Genomic DNA, 12,810 nt, shown 5'->3' with positions numbered 1-12,810 from the left:
GTCTTCACCACAGGCTGCAGGGGAATCTCTGCTCCGGCGCCTGGGGCACCTCCTCCCCCTCCTTCTTCACTGACCTTGGTGTCTGCAGGGTTGTTTCTCTCACATATTCTCACTCCTCTCTCCAGCTGCTGTTGCGCAGGGTTTTGGTTTTTTTTTTTCCCTCTTCTTAAATATGTTATCACAGAGGTGCTACCACTGTTGCTGATTGGCTCAGCCTTGGCCAGCGGCGGGTCCATCTTGGAGCCGGCTGGCATTGGCTCTATCAGACATAGGGGAAGCTTCTAGCAGCTTCTCACAGAAGTCACCCCTGTAGCCCCCCACTACCAAAACCTTGCCATGCAAATCCAATACAGGTGGTATTGCAGTTCCTGCTGGAAGGTGGAGTGAAAGGAAAGGGATGCACATGGAGCAATAACGCCCTCTCCTTAGTGTATTTACTTGTACATTCACAAGTAGTTAGGGCTCAGGTCAGACCACTAGGTCTATACTACACAATCTGGGATGCTTTTGCCCAAGACCATTGTTTGAGGTCCAAACAGGGACCCAAGGTCCTGTGGGTGGCTTCACAGAGCACAACGGACACCATTTCTGAATCCTCTCATTAGGACACGACTGCTGACTTTTACTCTCTGCCCTGCTATCCATCAGCAACAGACTCAGTCACAACTACAGGGGACAGGGGACAACTTTGGGACATTGTGTCGTATATTTGAGTGCTTGATTTATGAAACGTAGCAAAGGCAAACCAAAGCTGGAACTTGTCCATAGGAAAACTCCCTGTGCTTCAGCTAGGAGACATGCCTTTAAATGCAACCTCAAAACATTTATTATAAAACAGAACAATATGTATTGTATTCAATAATGTTTCCAAAGGATTGTCAACCTCTGTCTGCAGGTACCTTTTCTTACAACATATAATCTATAGCACTCGTTTTTCCCCCTCTCAATAACCATATAACAGATATATGCATTACAGAAAATGTGTATAGGTTTGCTTCTATTATAGTCATGATCAAAAGGCTATGATATATTGAAATATTTGCTTTGTACAAATACATCTGTTATCAGAGGGTTCCTTAACATAAATGGTGTATTTTCTATAATGTGCTCCGTCTAATGAATGGTTTGGCGAAGGCATGAGAACAGAGCTATGTGGGGAGAATGCAGTAATTTCTCTTTAACATGCAGGAATTCTGAATACAAGTAAATGCATGCCAAATTTTATTGTTTCTAAATCTGAATAATTGTATTTTTGAGCTGTGCAGATATTCTGTGTAGATAATAAAGACACAAAACAATTTAATGAAACATATAAAAAATCAAATTACATTACTAAATATTATAATATGCAGAAAATATATTTTGCATATTGTCACCTAATCTTTCATCCACATACTAACAAATAATGCCACAATAATTGAAAGTTTTATTATCCATCTACGTAAATTGAGACCAAATTTACCTTGTTTCCTTTTCTTTGTGTGTGTGTGAACATAAAAGTGAGATTGATATTATTGCTTTATGTTTATGGTACATTTTTTCCATAATAACTAAGGTGACCAACATAAGTCTTTTTTCCATTCAAATCAGTCCTCAACTCATATTGTGATTATGTTACCTAGCCAAGTACTTATAAGAGGTAAGACTTGAATATGTGGCCTTCATTGTTCCCTCTCTTTGATGCATAATTCTGCAGGAATGAAAATTGGAATACCATAAAGAAAGTGGAAGTCCTCATATATAAATTCAGTGTCTGAAATTCACAGGTATGAGGTGCCCTCACCATCCATTATACTCAAAGGACAGATATGGGTAATGCAGAGGGCAGTACTGCTGACTCATAGCTGAAGCCTATTTTAGGATGAGGTGAACTGCCCTTTTGGAGGTATGTGTTTCTTTCTGTTGAGTCTTAAGGAATCCTAAATGGTTAGCTTAGACTTAGATGTCTAACTTTTAGAGGACCACGTAAGGAAACAAGAATCTCATCTAAAGAGGTTAAAATACTCACAGGCTCCAGGAGGGAGGAATCTCTTTTGTTGTTGCAATGATTCTAGCACTTTGTCACTGATTTATTCTGCTCTGCAGTGACTGCAGACTTCCAGCTGGTTGTAATGTCTGGATTTAAAGGACAGCGATCTGAAATGTCTGCTGCAAAATGTCTTTTGCAAAGGTGAGACTGTATCATCAAAGGCCACACAAACAGTAGGAAAAGGACTGAATTTCCCAAAGACCAGAGCTTGGTAATGTTGTTCTGGCTTTACTCAAGACAGCTGTCTCCCCTTTCTTTCCTTGTGATGTGTTGGCCCAGATTTTCACATGCTTGCACAGAGAGAAGTGTCCCATACCACGGGATGCCCAGTTGAAGTCAGTGCAGGAAATTGTGCCAGGTTAAAGTGGGTAAGACTCTGCCTTGTTTCAAGAATATATAACCAACTCTTTTTTGATAGTTACTGCCTATACTCATAGAGAAGGATTACCACCACCACCCCATCTATCCCTTTGCTGCTGGAAGGAAATCTGTTCCGTCCTCTCTTCTTTACTCTGCTTTCTTACACACATCAGGTCAAGTTCAGAGTCTTGAACCTTACTTTATAAATTCTGGAAAGGTAAACTGGGGACTAATAAACACTCTGAGCCAATTAGTGAAAAAACTTCTCTCCTTGTGAAAGAAGGAACTGTCCTCAGTGAAGACAGAGACTTTGTACTGCGAGGTGTTTATTGTACTGAAGACAGGACTTTTTTTTAGAAATGACACTGTGACTGTGGAACAAATTTCTGTAAGAAGAAAGAGCCATTGTATAAATCATAACACTTTCCATTCTGGGTGTCAAGTGCACTTCTGGATTCCTTCTGCTGTTCTTACAAACAACTCACGCTGCCTTGATATAAGATAGTCAGTTAAAAAATTAGAACTTTCTTATCAGAAGAAAGAGTAAGACAGACTCAGACATAACTAACCCTGGCAGCCACATTCCTTGAGGTGCTACTGGAATGAGCAAAAATGCTTTTGGGGGAATATAAGTATAAATATGCTGAAAAATAGAGATTAGGAATTGCCGCATAGAGATTTGCTACAGTGAAATTGTGAGCAGAATAATCAATGCATATAAAAATATTCTGCTTCTGATTTAAGAAGCAAATGCCTGTAGACAGGTTTTCCTCTCATTCATACCGGGCTAATTTATTGTGCTTCACAGAATGCAGAAGAAAACTTGGCCCTTAACGTGTGAAAGGAAGTTTTCAGGATGAGGAATTTGATTTGACTTCAAAGAATATGAATTGGTTCTTTCTATTCTGTAGTCAATTATTCCCTTTCAAAGCAACTCCCATTGGGAATAAAGCTTTCTCTGATGAGGTTTAGCCTTATAGTCCACTGCAACCCCCTTGATTTCTGATGTCATATAGTATTGAAAAAATAAAACTCCAACAGATCAAGATCTGGGATTGAATAGCTGTCTACTTCCTAAAAAAAAAAGAAGATATTTTTAAGAAGATTTTGCAGCTACATTTTCAAAAAACTTACTAAGTACTGAGCTTCCCCTCCCATACTCTCCTCTGCCCAGATGTGACCGTTTTTAGATGTTTAACTGGAAAACATTTAGAAAACCTTTCCCATAGTTGTAAAAACAGTGTTTGTAGCTCAGTTAAATGGACACTTGTCCTGGTTTCAGCTGGGATAGAGTTAATTTTCGTCTTGGTAGCCGGTATGGGGCTGTGTTTTGGGTTTAGGATGAGAACAATGTCGATGATGATACACTGATGCTTTGGTTCTTGCTAAGTAGTGCTAAGCTGTTGCTAAATAGGTGCTGAGTGGCGCTCACGCTGGTCAAGGACTTTTCAGCTTCCCCTGCTCTGCCGGGTGCGCGGGAGGCTGGGAGGGGGCACGGCCGGAGGGGGTGCTGACCCAGACTGGCCAAAGGGCTATTCCATACCATATGACGTCATGCTCAGTATATAAGCTGGGGGAAGAAGAAGGAAGGGGGGAGACATTGGGTATGATGGCGTTTGTCTTCCCAAGTAACCGTTACGCGTGATGGAGCCCTGCTTTCCTGGGGATGGCTGAACACCTGCCTGCCGCTGGGAAGTAGTGAATGAATTCCTTGTTTTGCTTTGATTGCGTGCACGGTTTTTGCTTTGCCTATTTAACTGTTCTAACTTATTTTACTTCAATTATTAAACTGTTCTTATCTTAACCCACGAGTTTTCTCCCTTTTACCCTTCTGATTCTCTCCCCCATCCCACCAAGGGGGGAATGAGCGAGCGGCTGCGTGGTGCTTGCTGGCTGGGGTTAAACCACGACAACACTGTAAATTTAATTCAGGATTAATATGTAGGTTTGATCCACTTGCTATTTTCTGTAATTTAGCTATATCTAATCCATCTTTCTCTCAGCCATAAAATTTGAGAAATATAATCTAGTGGAAATTAAACAGGGGCTATCAAAATTATCAGAACTTGTTAAGGAGATGCGATTCCTCTGTTTCAAAGTGATGTATAAATGGGATGGGGGTCAGAAAAGTGGAAAAAACAGATTTTTTTTCCCTAGTTTTTATGTATTTCTAAACTTTCCTAACAGTACATTAAAAGTGTCATTTAACCTACGAGATCTGAAGTGTTAAATATCTCCATATGATGTCTTAAATGCAAACAACAATATATTCCAAAATTGTAATTGGAAATGAGGAAGTGAAATAGATTGTAAACCTGAACTGAAACTGATTTTCCAATTTCAGTGTCCCATTATGCAGAAGCATAAAACACAACAAAAAAGGAGATCAGATTCTTCATTAAAAAATTGAGACCCAAATTACTCACCCTGGAGTCACTATCTGGAAAGGGGGAAGGTTGCAGACAACTTGGGGGATTCATACAGGGAGAAGCTATGCTTATCTTTTCCTTTTATAGGTGAGAGAGAAGGCTTGGTATTTTTTGTTCTTGCTATATAGCTTCATGATATTAGAAAAAGGGTGAGATTCTGTGATCTAAGGTGGAATTTATCCAGACAAGGAAACATCACTTTTTTAGATACTCAGCTTTACTTTCATGTTCTTCTGCTTTAATGTTAAATGGGTCACAGGACTTAAAACCTACCCACCTTTTAAAACTATCCATGCTTCCTTCTGCTGCCTGAGATAACCAGCAGTGATTAGAATTGCTTAATATTCAGGCAGAGGTGTGGGGTGGAAATGCTCTAGCTTATTGATAAGCAAAGTAGGCAGCACTGGTCTCACTGGTAGCAGGAAGATGAGTGGTTTAGCATCAGACATTATATACTTAGAAGAAATAAAAAAATCAGGAAAAATATAAATAAAAAAGAGTACAAAGTTTTACTGTCAGGCGTGGCTGTCACTTCATGAAACCAGCGTCATATATAAGATATATGTGACATACTAATAGGAAGTAATTTAGCCAAGGATGTTTTTGTGCCTTGAAGTGCCTTCAACATTTCTACTTTGAAAACTTTGCAAGTGTGTATGCATCAGAGCAGTTACCGAGTCACTGAAGTTCCCAATTTGTGCACAATGTGACGTTTATAATGCTGTTAAACTCATCTCATGGAAAGTGGTGTGCACAAAACAATGATACATGAGATCTCAAGGAGGCTGCTGAGCAGGGGAGAAAGCTGGAGTGAGGAGAAAGCTTTTATAAAGTCACTTTGAGAATGCACTTCCGCTCCAGAAACCTTCTGTTTATTCACATTGGAAATTATCTCCTGCGCTTTGGGCTGAGATTCATGCTGCTTGCATTCCTCACCTCCTCTGTATAATAAATTACATGCAATTTTTTTTTCTCTCTCTTTAAAGTAAATTTAGTGTTGATGAGATGCAGCAGCCCTGGTAATTGAACTCATGTATTTATCTCTAGCATGGGGCAGTGACAGCCCAAGATTCCCTCCTGTCCCATGAGCTCTAACTTGAAGGGATGGCCTCAGATGAGGACGTGGTATCTGTAACTCTACTGGTCATGCAATCATCAATAAAAGCTCACCATTTTCCAGCTGAAGTGTGACCTTCTTCTCTCTTACCCTTGCTCCTGCCTTGCCCACTTGCCCTTCTCTTTTCTCTTTGGCATCTAGACTGTAAATTCAGGGGAATTTTTGTAACCTGTGTGAGCAGTAACATACCCATGGAGCTCAGTTCTGGGTACGGGGATTTCAAGGAGTTTATTGGAACACAGGTAAACCCCACAATTATACAATTGAAAATGCCATCTTTCCTTGTTGTTGCATGCTGGGACAGTTCTGAGCATTACTTTTGCCCCATGGGAGCAAACTGAGGGAACCAGATTCATTTCCTACAGAAAAGCTGTGAGATGGTGATAGACCTGGGGAGAGAGGATACACAGATTTTCCTGTGTGATAGGGAAGTCTAAAACTGTGATTTTTCTTTGTCCATTCATAAAATACAAACAAACCCTGAGAACAAACAAATAAACCTCTTGCTGCAAAGTGAAATTCCCTGGAGGAAAAAAAAAATGAGGGAGGTGAAGGTCAGTCCAAATATTTTGCTGTGATAAATTCAGAGCATTTCATTCAGAGTAAAACTATATATGACTTTTTTAATGCACTAAGCCAATGATTTTTTAAGCTGGCTCTATCGTTGGGCCCACAACAGGAACTAACTTATTGCAACATTAATTTCCCGTCTCACATGGAAGTTATTTAAGGGAGAAGACTGACAAACAAACAGTGCCCACAGTTTAATCCTATTCCTATTAATTCCCTATCCTGGGAAAAAACAACCAGGATTAGGAAAACATGGCTTCTGCTACCTTTAGATAGTCAGGAACTGCTGTTCTGTTAGTGTAGGTATAAGATGACTAAAATTATATCTTAGTGATGCAGAAATTCTTCACTCAGAGATGATAGAAATATTTTTAACTGTAATTAAGACTTGTGAAATGTCTCTTTTTTGGCTATATCTGTTCTTATGACTTCATCTCATTTCTCATTTGCCTTTTTTTAATACGTACAGCAGCAGTCACAGCAGTACATGGGGCCAAGTGTAGTAGTTATTGCGTGTAGTGCAGTTTCCTGCTCTCTGCATCTTGGAAATACCTGTGGAAGTTCACCTATAGGTGTATATTTTCTCTGTAACCCCAAGTTGTGACATTAGTTTTGCAGTTATAGGCAACTACTTTACTGACATTGAACAACAACAGCAGACATCTTCAGTAGACTAGCTATTCAACTATTTAGTTGTCCAGGTTTGGTCAAGGTTTCAGAGCCTCTAGTGACCCTTTTTAGCACAAAGCTATTTAACTTTACACACACAGAAAGGCAGTCACATTTTTGGATTACCAAGCAGATATACTGCAGATTCAGTCTAGCTAAATTTTCAGCTGATGTTGATCGTCATAAAAATGACTCACTGAAGTCAGTAAGTATCACAGTGATTTACATAAGTAAGAAAACTAGACCTGTAGCTTTTATGGCTTTCTTGAAAGTGATTGTTCCTTTTCAAGGTATTCACGGTCGGAGTGAATAAAGCAGGAGGAAGTCAGGAGTTCTCACTGTTTGTGTTGAAATCACAAATCTAGGTCACTTACAAGTAGTCACCATTTCTTGTTCTTAAGCAATTCCAGACGAGTTTTATTTGGAAAAAAAAAGCCCACAAATGTTTTGGGGTGAAAATGACCTCCAATGTTTTTTTCAGAAATGTCTATGGTTTTGTTTGCTGGGTTTTTTTTAATTTGCTGAAACCCATTACCTGCAAATGTACAGTCAACATTTTTACCTTAATTATGCTTAAGGGGAAAAAATAGAAAACACCCCCCCCCCCCCAATATTTTAAATTGCTTGTTAACTGTGTTTGTTCATTTTTCAGCCAGTTTTAACTGAAAAAAAAATTTTTGCTGACAGGCAACTGACTTAAAGCAAAATCTTTCTTCCTTGAGGCACATCCAAATGCTGTCTTCCTCTCCTCTTTATTTGACTGCATCAGACTAGCGTTCTGAATGGCACCATGGCTCTTTCTAATGCTCCTCATTATGTCTTTTTATTATGTATATGGTTTTTTTCTCATGTATGTGTATTATATTTTTTGCTGCTCAATACTTTATTCCATACAGATGGAACACATGCAAGGGCCTGTCAGCCTGACAGTCTTTCTCAGTTTTCTTTAAAAATAATCTCTTTAAGTATTTCTTGATCCAGATCTCTACCTTATGCTCTTTGGAGCAAGGAACATATCTGATTTTTAAGTACAAAGAGTTCCTTTCTACAATTAGTAAAAGCATTTTCAAGGGTGGAAATCTGATACACAGTTCTCAAAAAAGCCAAAAATATGAAAAATATCAACCAGTCCTGTTTGCATAATCCTGGTGCTAGCATAAAGTTTTTATACTCCCCAAATACCTTCCTTCACATAGATTTGAAGCACATCTATTGGAAGTGTCTCCTTGTACCATTTTAAAAGTCCTGTGTGAGGTCCCTAATTTCCTCTTATAGCCTGTTCCTGAACTTTATCAGCCATCATCTTTCAGCCCAACTCTGGAATCTTTGATCAGAAATTACTGCAGATCCCAGCTCGGTGGCTCATTTGCACTTAATATAACTATAGCTATTTAAAAATTATGAATTTGGGATTAATTTCACCTAGTTTTAGTTATCTGCAGGGTAAGTGTCTACATACGAGCTGGTTTTCTGAGCTCTAGTTGCTAAGATTGTGGGACCCCACAGAGGGATTCCTTTGATCGAATGCTGTGCCTACTTCAGGCAGAGCTTGATTATTCTCCAGAATACATTGGCTGTACCTGGGAAAGGATCCTAAGTGCTAAGCTCATATTGCAGGACAGAAGGCACTTGGAAGTCCTGTATCCTATCTGTCAGCCCAGCTTGGATGCCTTGGATAGCCAGTTGTCAGTGCGTGTAACTGAGCTGAGCCCTAAATGTCCAGAAATTTCTGAGCTGTCTTGGTTCCCTCTGGAGTCAGCAGGGAGAGAGAGCTGGGAGGTGGGTATCGCTCACTCCTTGATGTAAAGGAAAATTACATGCCTAACTTTTAAGACAACTGAAGTGATCTGCTATGAAACCCACTCTTGGTTGCATATATGGGATGATGTCAACTTTTTAATAGCGCTTTTAAAGAAACACATCCTTCTGTCATGCCTTGAAAGTGACTCTTAATCTACTTTGGTTTGGAAGGTTGTTTCTGGCCTTGATTTGTAGAGGATCCTAGGGTAGTTGCCTACTTACTTATTTCAATGTTTCTTTACCTGAGTAGTGGATAATAATCTCACAGGGATTTTATTATTTATTATTAACACTGATATAGCACTGATTATATGCAAACATATTTAGAATCACATTATGTTAGATGCTTTAAAAATAAATCAAATGGTATAATTTCTATTCCACAGAATTTGCAGCCTGAAAGAAAATATGTAACAAAAGTGTCCTAATAAAGAGGTGAGGTTGGTAAGGAGGAACAAAATTAATCATACAAAATCCATAGCCAGTCAGCAGTAGCAATTATAAGTCATTACCTGATATTTTTCAGTGCTTTAACATGTTTGGATGACAGTCTCTAGACAGACTAATGCCAATGTAAGTGAATCATGTAGGGGATGAGTGCTTGTAAGCAGACTTGCTATATTTGGGAGAATAAATGTTTGTGTTATGCAAAAAAAAAAAACCAAACCAAACACATTTGCTTTGAAATCTCTGGAACAGAATTCCATTTATATTTAGTAAAAGTCATTGTTATGGAAATGAATTACTTTACATTTAATGTGCAACAGTTCAGCAAAAAAGATTATGAACCTATTTTGACTTTTTTAAAAATGAAACATATTTTTGCAGTGCTTATATTAAGTTTGGTCTAGTGGATTTAATTGGAGAAAAAATATACTATGACAGGAGAAATAGATTAGCTGTGGGGGAGGGGGAATATATGTTAGACTAAAACAAAGAAACAAAACATACACAGAAGTCTACACTGATTTAACACACAACCTTGTCTCTAGAACAGTGTCATGCTGTCATGTGTTAGGCACTAAGGCACCCATGCTAGCAGCGCAGTCATCCTAGACAACATCCACAGCTATCAGAGGAAAACAGTCACCTACTGAGAATTATTTGCAGCATAGCTGGGGTGAATCTCAACCCAAAGATTTGATGCTGAAAAGACTAGACAGGTGCTTGAGTTTGTGCATCAGGAGCTGATGTAGCTGATTTAATTGGACAATATAATGTAATTTACTAATTTACATGTATACATATGTACCCATCTATGCAGGACTGTGACCTAAAGCCACAACACAAGTAAGCGTAAAGACTTAAGCACCTGTTTAAGAACAGGATCATACTTACATGCTGTCCTAACTAGAACATAAAGTCCAACTGTTGTAGGATAATCCATACTATACAAACTTCAGTTTGTATCCTATAGTCCATACGTGAAGTATCCAGTTAAATGAAAAATGTATATGGCTGATGTGGGAACAAAAGAGATTTGGGATATGTACAAAGCACAGCCTGACTTTTCCAGTTTGGATTGCTGAGCTGGTTCTTTCTTACAGGGAGTTCCTGCTGCATAAAGATGCAGCCATTCCTCTACCTGGCTCACTGTACAAAGACAACTGCACATACTACCAACATAATGCACACTTGCTAAAACTAAATAATACCTTTCTTTTTTGTACAACACCATGTATTAGTATAATCAGTCACACTAAGTTCACATACTAACCCTGCTTTATAGGACAAAAAAGAATAGGCAAGTGGGATTTATTTCACTGAACTTCTAGTGTCTACAATATGGACTTCTCTATCTGAACTACTCATCTAAACAGGCTGTATAGTCAATAGAGAGCAGTATGCTGAGGATGTGATTGTTTTGTCATAGTTTAGACGTTAGGAACATCCTATAGGTGCCTATATCTGCACACTGACGGTGGAGTGAGGTCTTATGACCTACAGAGATGGAGGTATCTACCTGTCCATGGGTAAATCCCACCTTCATTACTATTAAATCTCTATGCAATATGTTATATGTGATAAAGTCATTGATTGAAAAGGTTTATATTTGTTTAATTACCATCATTGAATAAATACATTGGTCAACTAAAGCTGTTTCAAGAGGAATAGCTCTGATAAAGGCTGCTGCTCTACATCTTGCCTGGTGTGGATTCCTTGGTGTTTAATGAGAGGTGGTGTTACTAAGTTTTCACTTGCAGTGCCTCCTTCTTGTATTTGGACCAACAATTTCTTTAAATGTGTAGAAACTTAGCATTTTTTGTTACTTCTATCCCTCTGGCAAAATTGGTTGAAATTGGCTAATGGATTCAAAACCTACTGAAACAGAGACTGAAAATCTGACACTTATGCTTTGTGATCATAAGCACTGAATTTCCTTAGAAAATTGCTGAAAAACTGCAGCTATCCCTCAAAGTTGCCCAAAAATGTAAGAATAGTTTGAAGTCTACAAATCATGACATTGATTTCTCAACTTTGTGTGTTATATGTATTCTTCTCCCCTGCCCCCTAAATCTATTGCCTGCTTTGCTGATTAAAAATGAACTATTTAAATAGGCAAAACTGGGAATGGGTAGTGTCTCAGTCTTGCCTATCATAATGGAATACCTCTCTTGGTTGTTCTTTAGGTGTTATCATACTGTATCTAACAAATAATAGTGACAAACTGCAAACACCATGGAAAGTTGCATTGATAATAATATTAATTCAAGAACAAACAAGATCAATTTTTTTCTTTAATTCAGAGGGAACAAAACACAGCATAGAAACTGAACATAAACAGAGTTGGGATCTGCAATTCATTTTTCTTATTTACTATGAAATTGGGCCTAGTTAAGTTTCAAAAATGCTAATGAGGAAGTAAATTAGGTAGCAATTTTCCAAGGCAATATCTCATTGGATTTGTCTTTGTTTACTTTTATCTATATTTATCATTGTTAACCCCTTTTTTCCTGGCCATTCAATTTCATCCATTTTGGTTTTTACCTCTTTCTATATTTGCTTATTTGTTTGGTATGATTGCATTTATATGTTTCCAAGAAATGAATATCTACACTTCATAGAAAAGAAAGAGGACAGGGGAGGGAAATAAATAACCCACTATGAGGGTCCTGTACTCTATTCTTGTCTCACTGTCAGATGAATAACCACATCACTCATACTGGATTTCCAAAAAGCTCTTGACATTGGACTATCTCTATTCACACTAAAGTCAACAGTAGTTCATTGAAGCCAGTGAGATCAGACTTAGGCCAGCAGTAATCAGTTTTGAAAATTCCATCCTTAATCTCCAATAATTTCTATTGACCTTTGTGAGAAGCTTCTCTGGAAGGAAACTTTGACTGTAATGAAACTTGAAAACAAGACGCAAATTAAGACTTTTTTTTCTTAAGGCCAAGCTATATACTCGTAAATTTAAATATAACTCTCCTGTAAGTATGTTTTTTTTCAGTGAGAACCACATTTACCATCATAAGAGAAAGTTTAAGAGTAAATTATTCCGTGACATGAAAGGTATATAGCTCAATGTAATGTCATAGCACTATAATTCCCTTAAGTTTTGCTCTTTGCAACATACTTAGCACATGGGCATCAATCTGGGTAAAGACAATGCACTTGCATCAGAAAATTCATCTGCAATGAAATTCCTTTCCATTCCACAGGACTGTCATCATTAAGAAGTCAATTTTCAAACCCCATATAGTGACTTTGAGAACGGCACTCGAGGACCTGCTGATATAAAACCTATCATTATCAGGTCAATCATCTCCCAAAGCAGTGACAGATATTAAACATTATTTTCGCAGATAAATGAATAGGCTTCATCGCAGCTC

The sequence above is a fragment of the Platalea leucorodia genome, assembly GCF_965183815.1.
Source record: "Platalea leucorodia genome assembly, chromosome: W".
Taxonomy (NCBI): Eukaryota; Metazoa; Chordata; class Aves; order Pelecaniformes; family Threskiornithidae; genus Platalea; species Platalea leucorodia.
Note: the sequence above shows the minus strand (reverse complement) of the source record.